Here is an 18879-nt window from a genome sequence, read left to right as displayed (position 1 = left end):
TAGTACCTGGAAGGTTAAATAAAAAAAAACATATTTTTTTGATTATGACTTATAATAACACTTTACAGAAGCTATTCAAAATTGTCAGTTAAACTTGCACTTCTATAGGAAGAGATAAACATTTCCTTTTAACTGATTTTCTGTTGGCTTTAAGGCTTTCAAAAAAAAAATCACTAGAATAGATCTTGAACCTTTATATTTATTTTTCTCCATCAGCAGTTGTACCACCTGCTAAAACACAAGCACAAATACAAAATTGTGCCTTATAAATATCTAGAATTTACTTAATCACAAAAAAATTTACATCTGCTTAGGTGATAGTTATAGTACATGGTGTTTTGCCACATAAATGAATAAAGTGAAATTCAAACAATTTGATAATACAAGGTGCAAAAAATGCAAATTAACATTTCTCTGTAATCTTTCATGAAGAATGCATCTGGCCCCATTTAAGGTAATGATAACTTCTAGCTAAAGCAGCCAGTTTATATTCAGACAATGTTATCATTATTCAAGGGAAAGTATTATATATTTTGGGAATTGAGTGCATGAACAAAATTTGACAGTGAGGTAAATTATCAAGCCAGTGCCCAGAGGGAGCATGATGTAAATAGGAATCATGTCTTTAATTCAGTGTTCGCTGGTATGATAGCCTGCCTCTAAACCAGCTGAAATCAGAAATTTCTTAGAACCAAATGAAAGGTTTAACCCTAGTCTGCAACAAATGCTTGTTCATCCTCCACAATTCAGAGCAGTGTGCACTTACCTATCTCCAAGACATAAGCCTTTAGTGGATGAATCACAAAAGTGAAGAACCAGTGTCAGAATCTTCCCAGGGAAATTCCTTTAAGCCTCTCTCCTGCCTTGCCTTGGGATAACCTTCCCCATCCAACAGCTATTTTCATCTACATGAACAGTTTTTTCTCTTCCTATCACTTTCCTTTTCTTCTAATGCATTCACTAGGCTTCCTTTCATCTGTGAGGTGGCTATTTTGTCACAGTCTCATGAGGATGGCTGAGGATCTGTGGAGTATATATAGCACTCCATGGAGGTGTTTTCATCTGCTGACCATGACTAATGGAGAATTCAAAAGGTGGGGAAAATACAAAGAGCATAGAAATCTATGAGTAGAAGCAATAATTTTCCTTAATGATGTCCTGGATTCATCTCAGGATGCATTTAACAATTGAACAACTATTTATCTTTATTGTTCATTTACTGCAGAACCCTCTAAGACCTCAGTCAAACCCAAGCCCTGCTCATGTTGATAATGATAGCAATAAATGCTGTGGATGTACAAAGAGCTCCAACAGACTAAGGAAAAGAAGAGCTACTAAAAATACTTCACAGAAATGAAACTGAAAACTGAAGTGCCTTGGTCAAGGTCTGTAGGATCACTTCTTCATTAAGAGCATTTTCACTGTGAAATAACTGCAATGTTGTAAACAATCAGCTGACTACACATTTCTAGATGTTCAATGAACTTTTTAGAAGGGTGTTAGAGTAACACCTCTTCTTAAATAAACAGTGATAATGTAAAAAGGAAGTTTTTTTTCATCTGTATATGAAACATTAATAATTTCGTAGTCCCAAGCTGGGACTACTGCACCCAGGCTGGGTGCAGACTGGACTGAGAGTAAGCTAGAGGTGAAGGATTTGGGAGTGCTGGTTGACAGAAAGCTCAACATGAGCTGGCAGTGTGCTCTCGCAGCCCAGAAAGCCAACCATATCCTGGGCTGCATCAAAAGGAGCATGACCAGCAGGTCGAAGGAGGTGATCCTGCCCCTCTGCTCTCATGAGACCCCACCTGGTGTACCGCATTCAGCTCTGAGGCCCCCAGCACAAGAAGGATGTGGACCTGCTTGAGTGAGTCCAGAGGAGAGACATGATGATGGTCAGACAGCTGAAGCACCTCTCCTGTGAAGACAGGTGGAGAGATTTGGGCTTGTTCAGCCTGGAGAAGAGAAGGCTCCAGGAAGAACTTAGAGCAGCAGTATCTAAAGGGGGCCTAAAAGAAAGCTGGAGAGAAACTTTTTACAAGGGTATGTAAGGATAAAACAAGGGGGAATGGCTTTAAACTGAAAGAGGGTGAATTTAGATTAGATATAAGAAGTTCTTTACTGTGAGGGTGATCAAACACTGGAATGGGCTGCTCAAAGAAGCTGTGGCTGTTCCATCCCTGGAACTCTTCAAGGCCAGGTAGAATGGGTCTTTGAGCAGCCTGGTTTAGCGGAAGGTGTCTCTGCCCATGTCAGGAGGTTGGAAACAGATGATCTTAAAGATGCCTTCTTTGAAGGGACCATCTGTCAGGGTCCAACTGGAGAAAACCCCAGTGTTGGAAATATTTCGTTTGTGATCCCCAGAGTGAAATTAAGATGCAAGCAAGGTCAAGTACCATAATTAATCAGTTTCTTTTAAAAAGTTGATTATTAAAAAAATATAATTATTATTAAAAATATAGCAATAGGATAGATTGGAAAGAATATACAAATTAAGTAAGCCTTCAACAGTACAGAGAGAGACAGTCACCACCATGAATCCAGTGGTTTCCCGAGGGTCCTTAGTCATTGTCTTCAGTGGTGGGAGTCCCCCAGGATCCATAGTCTTCATCAGTGGAGGGTGTCCACCACGGTGATTACCCTTTTCCCCTTTTAGACTGTGCTGTGGTAGTACTTCTGTTCTTAATGTCACATACTGCACATATCTGGTAGACCAATTTTGCTGGCCTTGCAGCCAGGTCTTGGACTGCACATGTCTGTAGGAATCTTTGAGATAATAGGAAGCAATTCCTCACATCAGTCCTTGAGACAATTGATGGAAGAGTCTTATCTCAGCTCCTCCCACCCATCTCTCAGACAATGGGTGATGGAGTTCTATCTCAGCTTCTCATACCAATCTTTGAGACAATGGACAGTGGAGTCTGCCTTCAGTTCAGTCTCTTACACCATCATATGATGCTAGGAAGTGTAAATAGAAAAACTAGAAGAAAAAAATAAGTGTTTACTTCAAGTAATGAATACTTTAATTAAAAAAAAAGACATGTACATAAATCTTTCTGCAAAATTTCTAATGTTCACTGGATATTAAGTTTTGTTTCAAGCCAGTGCTATACATGTTACTGCAATAAATATGCACAATAATGATTATCATTCTGTAGTTTTAACGATCCAGCAGAAAATATGCATTGGTATTGCAGTGTTATTACTATAACTCAAATATAAACCCAGGCATCATAAATAATGTTTTTGAAAGAATATGACTTTAGAAATGTTACTAATTACGTCAAGATCTTGTATTGCTCAGAATAAAAGATTGTTGTGAAGTAAATTATCCTGAAGGAGGAAACTTAATGCCTTAAAAATGCAGTGAATGCAAAGACAGAAAAAGAGACTGTTATTCTTCAAAGTTACAGTATCCAGAGTAGAGAAGAAAAAATATATTTTTGTTTACTATTTGGATCTGCAGACTGACATGCAAAATCAGAGCAAACAGACTCTATGGATTATTAATTTTCTAGTGTTATGTGTATTGGCTTTTCACTTTTCAAAGGGATGGACTGGTAAACAGGAAATATTATTGAGTGCTCTTCTGGCTGCCTGACATACTCTGATGGATAAGCAAATTACACCGACACTTGAGAGATTGTCTTAAAAATCAAAAAGAAAATTATCAGGTGAGAATCTGAACATTTTAAGCTTATTTTCATACCTTTACTTAAACAACCATACTCATCTAGAAGTTACTGCTTTTTTATAATACAAGTATTCTGAGCTTTTACTTGTTTTCCATAACATGTTTTTTCTTTTATTCGTATAAATATTTTAATGTCCTGTTATTTCCCCTTATTCAGTGAAAGCTATTATTGCATTTATCAGAGTTTAAAAATATCACTATGTGGTGCCTTGGCCAAATCACAAATTGAACTTTGACAATTCCAATTGTTTTCAATTGGAAATGAAGAAACTAGAATAATATTGAAAGGAAAATAGATATTAATCCTGTTCTTGGCTCCTGTTATTATAAATCTGACAAAAGGATGGGAAAAATGGATAAATCAATTCATCTGGCAGAAAAAAAAAAAAATTATTTTAACAGTACTCAAGGATTGTTGGAAAAAAGCTCTTGAAATTTTAGGTGCAAAATACTTACCTTTAGTTCCTAAGGCAAAAAATGTTATTTCTCAGGTTATCTAGTATAAAGGATTACTCCCAATCAGTCCACTCAAAAGCTCTGTTGCAGAGGAAACTCATCATCATCAGTGACTATATTCAAGGCACCCAGGGCTGTCTACTTGTTTGATGCACATCCTCAGTCCAAGAAAGGCTTCCCAGCTGTAGAAAATAGTTTGATGACATAAATGCCAGGCTGCAGGTCCTGGTATCCTTCAAATTAGAGTTACAAAATGCAGCAGGGAGTTTTCACGTAATCAAATTGATGTCTCTGTGGTTTGTTATACTAGAGACTTCATCTGCTGAAGCAGCCTTGTGTGATTCTGTGGGGGTTTGTGTTTTACTCATGCACACACACTCCATATAAAACAAACTTTGTAAAAATGAAAAACAGAATACATGTATTTGTTTGTCATATAATCAGTCACATCACCCATCTTGGAACTTGAGAAAGTCCAGGCTGTAAGTGTGTGCTACTACTAATGATTTCTTCTTTAACTAGATTTTAATAAATTATTGTGGTATAGATGATTCACAAGAAGGAATGAAATCTATTTTACATCCTTATTATTTCCCTATCAAGAACCACAAAAGCTGCCTGCTTGTCAGCAAAGTAAAAAGCTAGACTATAAATACATGGGAAGTATAATCATGTGGATATGACAATACTACAGAGCAAGTGAAATCACAGTTTAGCAGTAAATTGCATTGTTGCTGTGCAGGCATTAAGAATGTCATTATTTTTCTTGCAGCAGTAGGGCACCTTATTTAAAAAAATCCTCCTTGCCCAAAGACACTGTAAAACTGTTCCACGGTGAACTAAAAGGCACAGTTCTACAATTCTTTGGCCCTTCTAAAGAAATAACATATTTGAGTCTAAGCCCTGCAGCCCAGACAAACTCTCAAGCAACCTATGCTCATGAAGAATAATGAGATTAGCTCTGAGCAGCATGAGAACCCCAAGTGACCAGATGCCGCAATGGACCAGACTGACTACCATGTGCTGGTGAAATATGGAGAAAACTCAAGGCCTCATGGGTATTTCAGCAACACTATAGCCTCTAGCTCTGTGTTAAATGGTGGTTAAGTGTTGAACCTGTGGGTGATAAAGTATTTTGTCTGTTGTTCTGAGCAGCCCATTCATTCCCTATTGTGCATTTTATGTAGTGCTCATCTCTTTCTATGAGTGCCAGCAGCAAGAAGGCAATGAGCAGGGATGAATGGTGTGGAGGCAGGTGATGGGATGTATGAACAAGCAAGTGCAGCACTGGTGAAGAGACTTGAAATGCCAGAGATGCATATGTGTGATTTTCATCTCTTCTTGCTCCTGAAAAGGCACAGCTCTAAGGGTAGATTGGATGGCTCAGCTCAGAAAACTAATTTAAGCACTAAAAAAAAAAAAAGAGGAAGAGAAAGAAATGGGTATCCTAGAATGGACAGCTTTAATAGCTATTGACAACTATAGGGACAATTAAGGTTAGACCTTTATAAGATCACCCAGTCAGATCTTATATTATACACATTGCTAATGTAGAAATTGCTGTCTTTTTACAACTGTATGGTTTTTCTTTGTTCCTCTGTCCTCTATCCCCTTATATCTCTCTTCACATAAATCCTCAGTCTCAGTATTTGCAAATGGGAAAGGATTAACATATTTAAAATATGACCTTTTTATCAGGTTTGAAAAGTGGCTGGAAGAATTCATCTGGCTTTTTCTGGACTAATGAAATAAGAAATGGTTATTTCTAGGAGCTATATTACACCACCTAATATTAATGTATCTTGTCAGTAATATCCCCTTCTGGTTAATACAGCAACGGCTACGTCTTCTGCAGAGCTCAGGATATTTTCAGCCTCCCTATAGACAGTCTAAATGAAGAAGATGTACTGATAAACTATTCTCTTAATTTTTTGAGATGTACTAATAAGGTAGTCTCTGCTTTTGTTCTAACCCACCCATGGATTGTCATTGTTCCCTGTATATTTTGTCTTCATTAAGAGTCATGTAAAAAAAAAAATGGAGCTGCCAGATATTTCAGCCTAAATTTAAAAACAATGTAATACTGAATATTTTAACCTGAATTGAAATATTCAGAGGTTGTAAGTACCTGTCAAAATATTTCCTAAAGCCTGTGAACGGACAAGGTTCAGTACCTTTACACCTGTGCATCCAAAACCCTCCTGTTCTGTTAGATAACCATCTTTAGAGTTTGAGCAATAGTTTCTGTCCTAGCTACTGTCTCCAGATCATGCAAATGCTGAGTATATGAAGTAAGAGGTCTGAAGTAATAGATATGCAGAAAGGAGTCTACAGCTTTTAATCTGCCTGGTAGTGAGGCAGCAGCTATTGAAAGGCTATCAAGGAAAATCAGACTCAGTCAGCAAACCAGGTTACTTGGAAGAAGCAGTTGGTAAATTACTTACTGAATTGGCAATTGCAGTTAAGTAGGGAGCCTTGAATTTTACTTCTTACTTTCCCAACCTATTAATTCATGTATTTTAAGGATAAAAGATATCACAGTGATGATCTAGTCTGACCTCTTAAAAGGCACAACACAATGAACTGCATTGGCAATTTCTGTATTAACAATTTCTGGTTTATTTACATCATATTTTTAAGAAAGTTATCCAGTCTTAGTTATTTAAATGATGAAGAACCCACTTCATCCCTTGCTGAGTTTTTCCAGTGATTAATTACTTTCATTATTAAAGTTTCTGCTTTATTCCTAGTTCAAATTTGTCTAGCCTCATCTACTAACTATTGGAACTCATTACACCTTTCCCTATCAGATTAAAAAGGCATCTACGATCAGAAATGTCTTTCCTCTACAGTTACTTAAATAGCATAATAAAGTCACCTTTTAACCTTCTCTTAGATAAACTAAATAGATGGAGTTCAATTAACAAGCCTCCATGCTGCCTTCAGGAAAAAGAGCAGTGATACTTTTTGGCACGCTTTAAGGAAATATACCGCATTAATTCACAAGATTTTTTGTTTTTCCCAGAAACATTTTGTACAGCTGCATGTGATATTTTTTCACTTACTGACTTCCAGCAGAAATACAAATAAAATTTCTCAATTTTTAGGACGCAGTGGCACAGGTTCGGTTTCACAAAAGCACTGAAGTGTGGTAACGTTGGTTGTATGCTAAGATAACTTTTAGTCAGCCATCTCTAGGATGAGAATTAGCTTTTCATTAGAAGGTGTGCTCACGAGATCCTGATGTTATTCAAAGAGAGATCTGGACATGTAGAAATGGGATTCACAGACACAAGCAAGCAGAGTAAGAAGACAGCTAACAAAGAGACACGTTTCTATGGGTCTGCTTCTCACAGGTTTACAAAGGTCTCTGAGAGTGGGATTGTAACATAAAGCCTCTCCTGGGTCTATATATATAAGTCATCCACTTAGGGAAAGACTTTGAAGTATATAAAACCCAATTCCAAGAAAGAAATGAAAGAAAAGAAAGGAAGGGAGAAAGGAAAGAAATAAAGGGTGAGAGAAAGAAAGGAGGAGAGAAAGGGAAGGAAGGAAGGAAGGAAGGGAGGAAGGGAGGGAGGGAGGGAGGGAGGAAGGAAAGGAAAAACATTTCTAATCTACTATGCTAGAAACAACGATAACATCCATCCTCATTTGAAGGATGAAGCTAAACATTCAAGCTTCACAGAGACAAAGAAAAAACTGAGTCTGCACATGAGTGATGAGGGCACTCATCTGGCAGGGAGCAGCCATTGCCTTATTCATGAATGCTGTTCAAAAAAGTTTTAATACGAAATGCCTTAACAGGCCTAGAAGCAAGAACTCTTTTCAGAGCTGACTGCCCTTATTAAGGAATTATACAGTCTTTCTCCTTCTCTGACTCCATGTTCTCCTTTTGATGAAAATTTATATATATAGTGTTGCCAAATATGATTGTATACCTATATAATATATAAATATAAGTTATTTAGAGGATAAAGTATATCCATCTGTGAATTATACCATGTCCTACTATAATCACACCAAATGCTTCTGTGAATCTGGACCACGTGATTTAAAGCCAAAGTAACACATTTCCAACACCTATAGTTTATTTTCTTGGAGTACTGAATTTATGTTCATCAATGTCAGAAGTGAGTGCCTTCACCTTTGAGTGCAATGAAAATGAAAGTTGATTATCTCCTAGTTGAATCTGCTACTAAAAACTCTCATTCTTTCGGGGCACCAAAAGAATGGCTTACAAACTTTACAAACCATATAAAGTGCATGCCACCTCCTTCTAATGCCTCTGGAAGCCATAAGGATATGCAGTTCTTTGTGGAAGCACTATCAAAACCTCTGTCACATCCGTGCAAAGCAAAGCATAAATAATCCAGTTTTAATTTCTGCAAAGCTTTTCTATTCAATAATGATTTTTTTTTTTTTTTGGTGGCTTTTTCCTTAAAAGATTCCAGTTACTTAAGTCTTCTGCTAAAACTGAAATCAGAGCTTTTTGCTATACTTTTTTAAGACCTTTCTGTTTTCTGGGTCACATCCTTCACATAGTCGAAAGTATGAAGATTCAATTAAGCTCAGCTGGACCATAATTATTACTCTGTCCTTTGTCCTGCTGGTTTAGAAAGAATAGCCCATTAAACCAAGTCTCTCTCTATTTATTTATATATACACTTGCTATGCCTGTAGTATGGCTGCAGACCATACAATTCCCAGTCTCCCTCCTTCCATACTATAACTTTAATTTTTTCAGTCATAATATTTAACAGTAATGGATTCAATTAGATAGCTGGATCACCATGTCTTGTAAGTAGTAATTATGAATGTTTTCAGCTAAGCCAACCAGTGTGCCAATTTTTAAAGGTTGAATGAAAATGTATCTGGCAGATTAATTCTCATGTATAACCTCTTGCCCTAAAATCTTCAATCTGCATCATTTTTTTGGACCATTCATGTATTAAAATTGCCCAGCAGTCTCCCATCATTGTTCAAATGATTTTTACCATGCCTTATTTCATACTTTATTTTTGTAAATGCTTCATAACATATAGTGCCTGTGGAAGTAAATGTGCTATCACTGAGTAAATGACTTTGGAAATTAGTTGGAGGTTAATTCTTTGCCTCATTGGCCCCCCAGAGTAGCCAAACTGTAATTGATTTTGATGGCATTCACAAAGTGCCTTGGCCTGTTGAATAATGAAGGAGCACTTACGGAGACAGCCACTGAATATAGCAACAATTATGCAGGGTATCAATGAGACATCACTAAAAGTTTAATGCTTCCGCACTTAATCAACTTTGCCCTACCTTTAACAGCTTTGTTGCTTTAGGAAATCTGAAAAATTTCAAGTGTCAGTGTGTTGTATATGTTTTACATCCATCAGTTCAGAGAAATGATCACTGAGGGCAAACATGTTTAGTCCTGGCACATTTAAACAGCTGTTAAAGCATAAAAGAAAAATGGTAGACAACTATTGGTGCTGAGAAAATGTCAGGTGCTGCATGCAAGTGCTGCATGGAACATTTGTCACTTACATGGCCACAATACCCTAGAGTGAGATGACAGCATAATCTTACTCTGTTGTTTGATTACTCAAAGGTAACATGAGAAAGGTCAGATTATCTTTTAGTCATAACAGATTCAGCCAATCAACTCTCAAGTAATTATTTCTTAAGGTTTTTAACTGTTTTATATAATTTGTTTTATGACTGACAGTGGTGATTATATGTGTCTTAACAATAATTTATTGAATTTTTTTATGCTTGTGTTAAATAATTATTCAAGCGCGTAAGATGAGGAGAAGCTGATGAACCTAGACTATACTGTCATGATTTGTACACACTTCCTAGCCACCTTTTTAACTCAATGTTTGAGTTATAAAAAAATGCCTGATTTACGAAGCTTGCTTGCATCAGTCTACTAAGCAGCAATGAACAGGAACAGGACATTAAGGTCATAGTGGTATTTAAAAATATCACACAATGCAGGATGAAGAGGACTTTTAAAGGCAAATGCAATATCATTCCTCTAAAGACAGTTTTGCTATGGATCATTAAAGTTTTTGGACAGGAGCTCAGTGTCACACATTATTTCAATGACCCTGGCAGTTTCACCCCACTTGCAACAAAAACATGGTAGATGTCACGTTTCCTGATAATAGCATGGAATTTGGGATCTCTGTGGTTTAAGCAAGTTGGCTTTTCTCAGACTAGTTTCAACTATCTCTTTTTAGTGTATGCACTATACATCTCATTAAGAGCCAGGCCTTTCCTGCACTTTCAGACACTCAGAAAGTATAGCTCTTGTTACTTTTGACTTATAAATTACTTCTAGATATGTTTCATAGTGCCTCAAGAAAAAGTACTTGCCGTTCCACTTTGTCCACGACACATTTGGTCAGGTTTTACCTTTGGGTGCCTTGTAAAATTACAATCCCATTTTCAACATACTTATTTAAAAGGTTTTCAAATCCTATACAAACACAGACTACACCTGTTCTTCTGCTGGAGAAGGGGGACCGAACTGGATCCTGAAACCAAGCGGCACACTATGGCTTAAATTCCTTAGATCTAGCACCTACTATGGCAAACTTGTCTTGGCAAGAGAACTAGTTGGAGGTTAAAGAGTACAAAGGAATGGATTGACACATAAGCTTTGTGAACCATTGTTTGTGAGTTCTTGAATTCCATTTATTCTTCTCGGCTTATTTTCACAGACATACTTGTGAAGCCTATTTCTGAGCTTTAGTCATACAAGCAGTCAAAGGTATTCCTCATTTGAGTATGTCTGCAAAGTCAGTAAGTCTCTAGGAATAATTTTGATTTCATTATCTCTGATAAGACCTTTAAAACCATTAGTGGGGTCTTTCAAATGTGAATTTTATACTGAATGAAACAGTTGATAGAACTGAAGAAAAATTTTTTTTCCTGCAGGATTTACAGGTCAATTATTATGAAAATTTATATGGTAGATAGTGGGTTAAACAGAGAATATTGGGGGGGGGGGCAGGAATTGAAGCTGTTGGCTGCCAGGGAGAGATGTATTCTATCCCCGTCTCTGACATGAAGTTCAAGCATGTTTCTGGACTCAGTTTTAAATTTCTGCACATTCTTATTTTTCTGACTCCTGCAGCTAAGACACTTAGGCTCTGATTTACAAATATATCAAACACATTTAAATCCGGCTGACATAAAGTACATTAGTCAGTAAGTGTTCTGAAAAGCAGACCGCAGGTACCCTAGAGTGAATGTCCAGACCAGCTGTAGCTTATGACAGTTTGACTTTTAAACTTTTTTAGGCTTTTTTTACTTATAATTTCATATATATAAACAATCATACTGGTTAAAAAAAAAAAAGTCCCGTAATCTCAATATAAACTTGCTCTTGTCCTTTATACAATATATGGTACTATTACTAATGCAAAAAGTAGAAAAATAGTTTAGTTAGATCCTTTTTCTGTTCTTTAGCCTTTCAGATGCTAGATTATTCGTATGCATGTAAGGAAACTTGCAAAACCATGTATTTTTATTTTCCCTAAAGTGTTATTCTTGAGTGCCTGTTGAAAGTTAATTTTGTGAAAGCTCATTATATTAGAAGATATTCCTCTCTCCAATGTTTCTCCAATATTTTAATCTGAATGTGTTCTGCTAAATACATGTACACTTGAAAGAAAAAGGACAAATCCCTTGTCTCTCCTCTTTCACATGACAACCTTCACTCCCATTCTATAGCAGGAAGTTTTCTTATTCTTTTTTTCTGTTGGAAGATGTGAGTTCTTGAGCCTAATTCTCCACATTACTGCAGAAGTAGCACAGGTGCTTAATTCAGCCTTGTAATCCACTTAGTCAAATGCCTAATTTTAGCTCTTCTGATCATGCCAAACTTTATGTACCTTGTTTTATTAACTTCACAGATATTCCAGCATTTTGACACTTTAATGTCTTTAATAATGTTTGGCAAATAACCTTGTCAAAGACTTTTTCAAAACCCAAATATACTGCGTGCCTGGTTCCTCTTTGTCCACATTCTGTGATACTTTTAAAGAATTCCATCAGATCAGTAAGGTGGGATTTCCATCTATCTGTTAATTTGGTCATGCTGCCTCTTTTCCTATACACCACGTTTATCTGTGCATTCAGCTACCATATTCTTTATTGCAGACTATATCATCTAACCAGGGGCAGAAGTCAGGCTTGCCAGGGTGTAGATTGTAAAATTCCCTCTAGAGTACTTGCTGTAGCTGGGGGCTATACTGACAGCTCACTAATACTCTGACACAGTTGACAGATTACATTCCTGGCGAACCGCTCTGCAATTTCACATTTGAGTGCTGTTCTGGTGAATGCCATCTAATTGTGTTGATTTGTTAAGATCTTAGAGAAAAATCTGTTTGGCCTCATACTTTAGGCATATTTATTTCAAACTAATCAAAATTCTCTGACCTGTTTAAAAAAAAAAAAAAAATCTGGTGTGGGATTCTCCTCAGACTACTTAATCAGTAAAGGAAAAAAAAAAAAAAAACAAAAAAAAACCCAAAGAATTTACTGAGCTTCTTTGCTGTGATAATATCATTTCTAAGTACCCTTCTTAGTTTCTGTCATTAGGCAGCTCCACTGTTTGCTACCCAGCTTCCTGCTTTTATTGCTTTTAAGGAACCTTTACTGTTAGCTCAAGCATCCTTTGAAAAGTGTTCAAATTCTTTAGTGCTCTTGATTTCTTATTTACATCTGAACTGTCAGAAATCTGACCTGCCAACATTTGTGCTTCATACATTTTGCTAGTGATCAGTCTGTGGTTGGTACCATAATCAGCTGAATGGGCCATTTTGGCCCTTTGGAAATATTCGTCCAGTAAAAAAAGTGCTATTCATTTTACTTGCAGTATTATAATACATATTATAAATGTGTAGCATTCCACTATATAATGGATATTAACATTAGAAGGCATCAACTCTAAGTTAGAGTCAAATTAGGAATTAAAAATATAGGTCTTTGAGGTGGTCTTCAAAAGAGCTCCTGTTGTGGTTTAAGCCCAGACAGTAACTCAGAACCACACAGCCACTTGCTCACTCTCCCTCTCTTTTCCCCCCTTTCCCAGAGGGATGGGAAGGAGAACTGAAAGAATGTAAACCCCACAGGCTGAGATAAAAACAGTCCAGTAACTAAGGTATAATGCAAAACTACTACTGCTACCACCAATAATAATAATGATAAGGGAAATAACAAGGTGAGAGAATAAAAAAATGAAAAGGGAAGGGAAAAAAAAACAATAAACACAAGTGTTGCACAATACAGCTGCTCACCACCTGCTGACCAATACCCAGCCTGATCTGAGCAACAGTCTGGGCCTTCTAGGTGACTCTCCCCAGTTTATACACTGTGCATGATGTGCTGTGGTATGGAATACCACTTTGGCTACTTTGGGTCAGGTGTCCTGTCTCTGCTTCCTTCCTGCTTCTTGTGCCCCTCCTCACTGGCAGAGCATGAGAGACTGAAAAGTCCTTCATCAGGGTAAGCACAACTTAGTGGCAACTAAAACATCAGTGTGTTATCAGCATTGTTCTCAGACTAAAGCCGAAACACAGCATTGCACAATCTACTAAGAAGGAGAAAATAACTGTTACAGCTGAACACAGGACACCTTCTCGCCTCAAAATATTACAGCTGTGCAAGGACTTACTGAGAGATTTAGATCATGCATCCCCTATAAGATCAGATTTTCCTGATGGTGGAACAACCAGGAGCTTGTTCTTGAGCATTCTTTATGTGGGTCAGCTCAAGGCAATGGGCCCTTTACCTATGTGCAGACCTGTGGAGCTTATGTCATGAATTAATAACCTTTCCTTATATTTACTTTATTGATCACTTATTCACAACCTACTAAACCTTTATTTTTGAAAGATGTCTGCAAGTGAGTACCTCCATCTGCTGCAGATGACTGACAAGTTGTTCATGTTCTTTCTCATAAAAGTCTGTGATATATTGAGTATAGAAAGTTATAGCAAATCATTAACATTTTTGACTGCGTGATACTGGCTTTGTTTTGTAACTCAATGTCCTACTTTAGATTTAGTACAGTGAACCATTTATTTCTAGGCTTTTCTAACATATCAATGGTATTCCTCCCCAGAGATACATAAATATTGAAGAGAAGTTTAGTGGATAAATTTTCATATGTTGCTGTCTTTGTCCCTGAATTCTCATTTGAAAAATTTTATTTCTGCAACTTTTTTGCACTAAAATGATTTCATAATACTACCCCATAATAAAACTGAACATTTGGAATATTTAACAATATTTTACTTAGATCAAATCAAACCCTATTGTATCTATTGTAAAGGGAAAGTGTCAGGGATATAAATCAATAGAACATCTGTGATTTTCACCCTGCATTTCCTCTATTATTCCTGGATGTAATTGTAAAAAGGCAAACACTGGACAGGATATGTTATAGCCACGCTTGAAACAGAGTTTAATTAGAGCAGTCGTGTCACAACATAGCTTACATTGTTTTCTTTCTAATGTCTTCTAGAGCAATTCTACTAGCAATGCATACTCAGTCAAGAAGCTTTCAATTTGAGGTACTAATGTAATCTGCCATGATTAAATTTGAAAATACTGGGCTGCATTTCTACTTGCAAAGTAGCAAATGTTTGAAAATACTTCTGCTGCCCTACAGGTCAGATCTGTTTGTTCTCATGAACTGCGTTACACCTTAGTTACTAGACTGTTCTTATCTCAACCAGTGGGAGTTACAATTCTTTCGATTCTCATCCCCGTACCTCTGGGAGTGGGGGGAGGAAGGAAGGGGGAGTGAGTGAGCGGCTGCGTGGTTCTGGGTTGCCGGCTGGGCTTAAACCACGACAAGTTCACACTGAATAACTTCAAAAGGTCAGCAGTGGCATGTGGCATGGGTAATCAAGGTGACTGCTTAGTTATTCAGCACCTAGAGTCCCTCGTTGAGGTGTATACTGTGGAAAGCCTGAGCAATTCTTACAGCCTGTCTAGACTGCTTGTCCATTTGGTCCAGAAGCAGTGCAACCACTGAGGCTGGAAAGGTAATTAGCATTTGTCTGATGTCTCTATTTCTCCATAAAAGCACTGAGGAGGCTACAAAACACCACACAAGCATCCCTGCCATGCCTGTACCCCATATGGAGGATGTGCAGGGAGAGAAGTTGTATGATCCATCTTGGATGGATATATGATCCATCTTGGTAGGGAAAAAAGGCTCATATCTGTGAGAGATCATACTTTCCACTGATGTCCTCCCACTCTCCCGTTTCTGCCCTTTATTGCCTTTCAAGTAACCCGTGGCTTTTACTTCTCTAGCAGCATAGTAGTTTCCCTAGGACAAAATGAAGTAAACTCAAACTTGGAGCTTAAGAATTCTTTTTTCCTCATAAATAAATTTCCTTTATAAGAGGCTCTGCAGACCTAATCACTAATGGTTGGTGACCCTACTTCCATTCATTTGTGTCCTCATACATATGATGACCCTTTCGATACCCTCAAAATACAGTAGGTGCTATGGGCATTCTTTATTTTCAGTAGTCTTGAAGTATCTTCATTTTAAACCTATGACTCTTACCTTCTTCTTGTTTTATTAGTTACTTTCTTCCCTTTGGATGCATGATTCCATGTCACCTTCCATCTTGGAAAGGCTTTTGATCTTAAGTCTACCATGAGACCAGTCTGTTTATTTAATTGTGTCTGTGTTTCATTCTACAGTGGGACTCATTTTCCTTCCCAACAACCAGGAAAGCTTTTCTCCTTTTCCACTTTATTTTTTTATTTCATTTAATTTATTTATTTATTTTTTATATATATACTATTTGCATTAGGATGCAAAGCATTTGGATTCATTTACTCTATGGATGGAACCAGGTGTGCTTAAACACAGCTATCCACATTTCCTGCCTACTCCAGTTACATCACACACACTGAATCATTTCATTTCTACTCCCAGTCTTTCTGAAGATTATGATCTCATACACTGCTTATTGTTTTGGATATAATTTAGAATGCATTTTGACAAGTTAACATCTCCTAAATATTTTTTTCTGGCTTGAGCCCTCAGACCCCTCACCACTCACCTCCCGTTCATTTTCTTGTACCTCCTATTCTGTTTTCATTTTCCTGCCTCCCTGCTACAACCTAAACCTGTTTCCCTGTTCCCTTGATTCTCTTGCCCTTTAATTGCAATCAAATAAACAATAGGTGAATTTCAAAACACACTTGAAGCACTTAAAATTTATCTTCACAATTCAAGTGATAGCTTCCCTCCTCCCCCCCGCCATTCTCCCCATGCCTCACATCCTCCCTCATGAGGATGGTACCAGCATTTCTGCAAGTCCCACTAAGAGTCCTGCTAAGAGGTGGCTGATGTGTACAGCTAGAGGTCAAGTTTATAGATAAAGTGTGTCACTTAGAGCCACTGCAGCCAGTGGAGATGAAAACCTTTCTCACCAGAAGTGTGAACAAGTCATTAGTTCCATCCATGACTGATTTATGCAGCTGAACTCTTCCCATCATAATGTTTCTAATACTGATTTTCCAAAGAAACTGAGGGGATTATCTGGGATAAATGCTGAGTGACTAGGATAAGTCAGAGGGCAGGCATAACCCTAGGGAAGGCTAACTTGCATAAAAGAATTTGAGACGAATGAGCTCAAAGAGATTTGATGGCACATGGGAATGCACATGGGATGTCACATGGGAATGTTGAGAAAAAAAGGTTCATAGCTCTTTTTCTGATAATCCTACACTAAAATCTTTACCTCATCCAGTATCTCTAATTTAATATCCAAAAAAAAATTCTAATTTTTCAAATCCCAGAAAGAGCTAAGGGATTTTAAAGCATTCAAAAAGTTTTTCTTTTTTTCATCATAATAGAATTTTCTCAACCACAGTAGTACTAGGGAAGCTATAATTTAAAAACATTTCCTTATGATTTTCACTGTTTCACTGATTATGTTTTCTATACAGAAATGTTGCGATGAAAAATTGCTCATAGTGAAGTAACTAACCAGCATAAGATCCTACATAAATCCTGTTTGTGCTGGATGATTTGTGACCAGTTCTTTGGTCAATAACTCTATCTATAGACCTACTGCCCTGTGTGATCCACATTATTTGAGAGGGAAGTCAAGTTTACATAGCACAGAAATTGTAACACATTCAAGCCCCAGGAAATTTTCCATGACCAAAATATTATTTTGTCTCTCTAAACAGAATGTAGTCATATTTAAGACCATAGTGCAAAAAAGGGACTAGCTTTAAACTTTTTATCTTATGTACTGGGTACACTCAAGTTAATTTGTTCAGTCAAGAAGAAGGAAAATTATTCCTTGTAGAATTTTACACTATCATGGTGATAGTGCTTCAGTACTGAAGATGGCTAATTTAAAGTTAGTTCATAGATCTTCACATTCCCCATGATGTCTACTGGGTAGGCTTTGTCTAATTGGGGAGACAACTTTTACATTTTGAGTATGGATGATTATCTAAAATCTCAGATTTCAAATGTTTGTTCCGTTTGTGTGAATATTTCTGTTAACATCACAGCACAACTGATGCAAGTAAAGGTCATCATGTATTAATGTTTACAGAATAACCACCAGTCTAACTCAGGGTGTGCCTTACAACCAAACACTAGTCCACCCAGGGCTGGCTAATTCCTTCTGGCTTCAAAGATATCACGTTGAATAGCTAAAATCTGTGATTTCTAAATTCCACTTCCCATGCTTGTTGCTTGTCTTGGAGATGAAACTACAGAAAACAAGAAATAGAAACTTAATTTTATTAGAGCCAAACATGCATTCCCTTCTTCACTGAAACCCTTAAACAGAGCACACCAGCAGCTGAGGATGAACAATCTGAGAACAATCTATTTCACAGATGGTGCCTCTTACAAAGGTTCATTGCTCCAGAATCAGACCGGCTGAAGTCTTCCAAGTGCTTTTGAGTTGAAAGTTAGAATTTTCAGGTTTGCATTTTGAGAAACTAGCATATGATAGGGAAAAGTCATTGATTTAATCACATTAGCTCCTCTGGTGCTGTTTGCAACCAACGTTGTGCTTGTCAAATTGTCCATAAAAACTTTTTTCAGTTTCTGCATAGGTACATATGATATTTTATACAAATTCAGTAACAACAAACCACTCACAATTCAGCTACAGAATTGAAACCTTTTTATTAAATCTACTAAACTATTCAATATTTACTTCAGGTACCACTGCAGCACTGTGTGTTATCGTCTTATGATCCACTGATAATTGCTATTTATGTAAAATTATTCCTTTTTAAAATATGTAAATGTTCTAGTGTCCCATCTGATATGCTGTTAGATACACATTCATACTTTGTCATGTTGTACAGCACTTACAATCATGGTTCAGAAAAAGCTACCTTATGATGAACTGCACTTTCAAAATAATTTTCAAATGCATATAACAGCTTTTCTTGCATTTTAAGGTGGAAGAGGTCAGATGGTTTCAAATATAATTGCAAAATGTTTCCAAAAGTCAGATTTCAGTTTATCAGCCAATGCTGTAAAGATAGGTCCTCCAATACCCCAACAAAAATCCATGAATATAACTTCTGTCAATATACTGCAATATAAAAATAAGCCATTTAATAACCATTATATCCCTATATAGCAGTTATATTCACAAGTCTATGCACACTCATCTCCATATTCATTATTATTCAAAATTAAATTTTTATATTTAAAA

General features: G+C 36.9%; 1 long non-coding RNA gene across 2 annotated transcripts in view; it reads left to right on the top strand.

The window, feature by feature from the left end:
• The first annotated feature begins 683 nt into the window (after window positions 1–683).
• LOC136007063 (uncharacterized) overlaps window positions 684–18879 on the top strand; it is a 45241-nt gene continuing 27045 nt past the window's right edge. For both annotated transcript variants that reach the window (XR_010609449.1, XR_010609454.1), the window contains exons 1-3: window positions 684–1094; window positions 1226–1385; window positions 3551–3674. This is a non-coding gene — a long non-coding RNA (uncharacterized LOC136007063). The remainder of the gene's footprint in view (window positions 1095–1225; window positions 1386–3550; window positions 3675–18879) is intronic.

Source organism: Lathamus discolor, chromosome 1, assembly GCF_037157495.1.
Source record: "Lathamus discolor isolate bLatDis1 chromosome 1, bLatDis1.hap1, whole genome shotgun sequence".
In the NCBI taxonomy this organism is placed as follows: Eukaryota; Metazoa; Chordata; class Aves; order Psittaciformes; family Psittacidae; genus Lathamus; species Lathamus discolor.
Note: the sequence above shows the minus strand (reverse complement) of the source record. Positions and strands in the feature narration are given on the sequence as shown.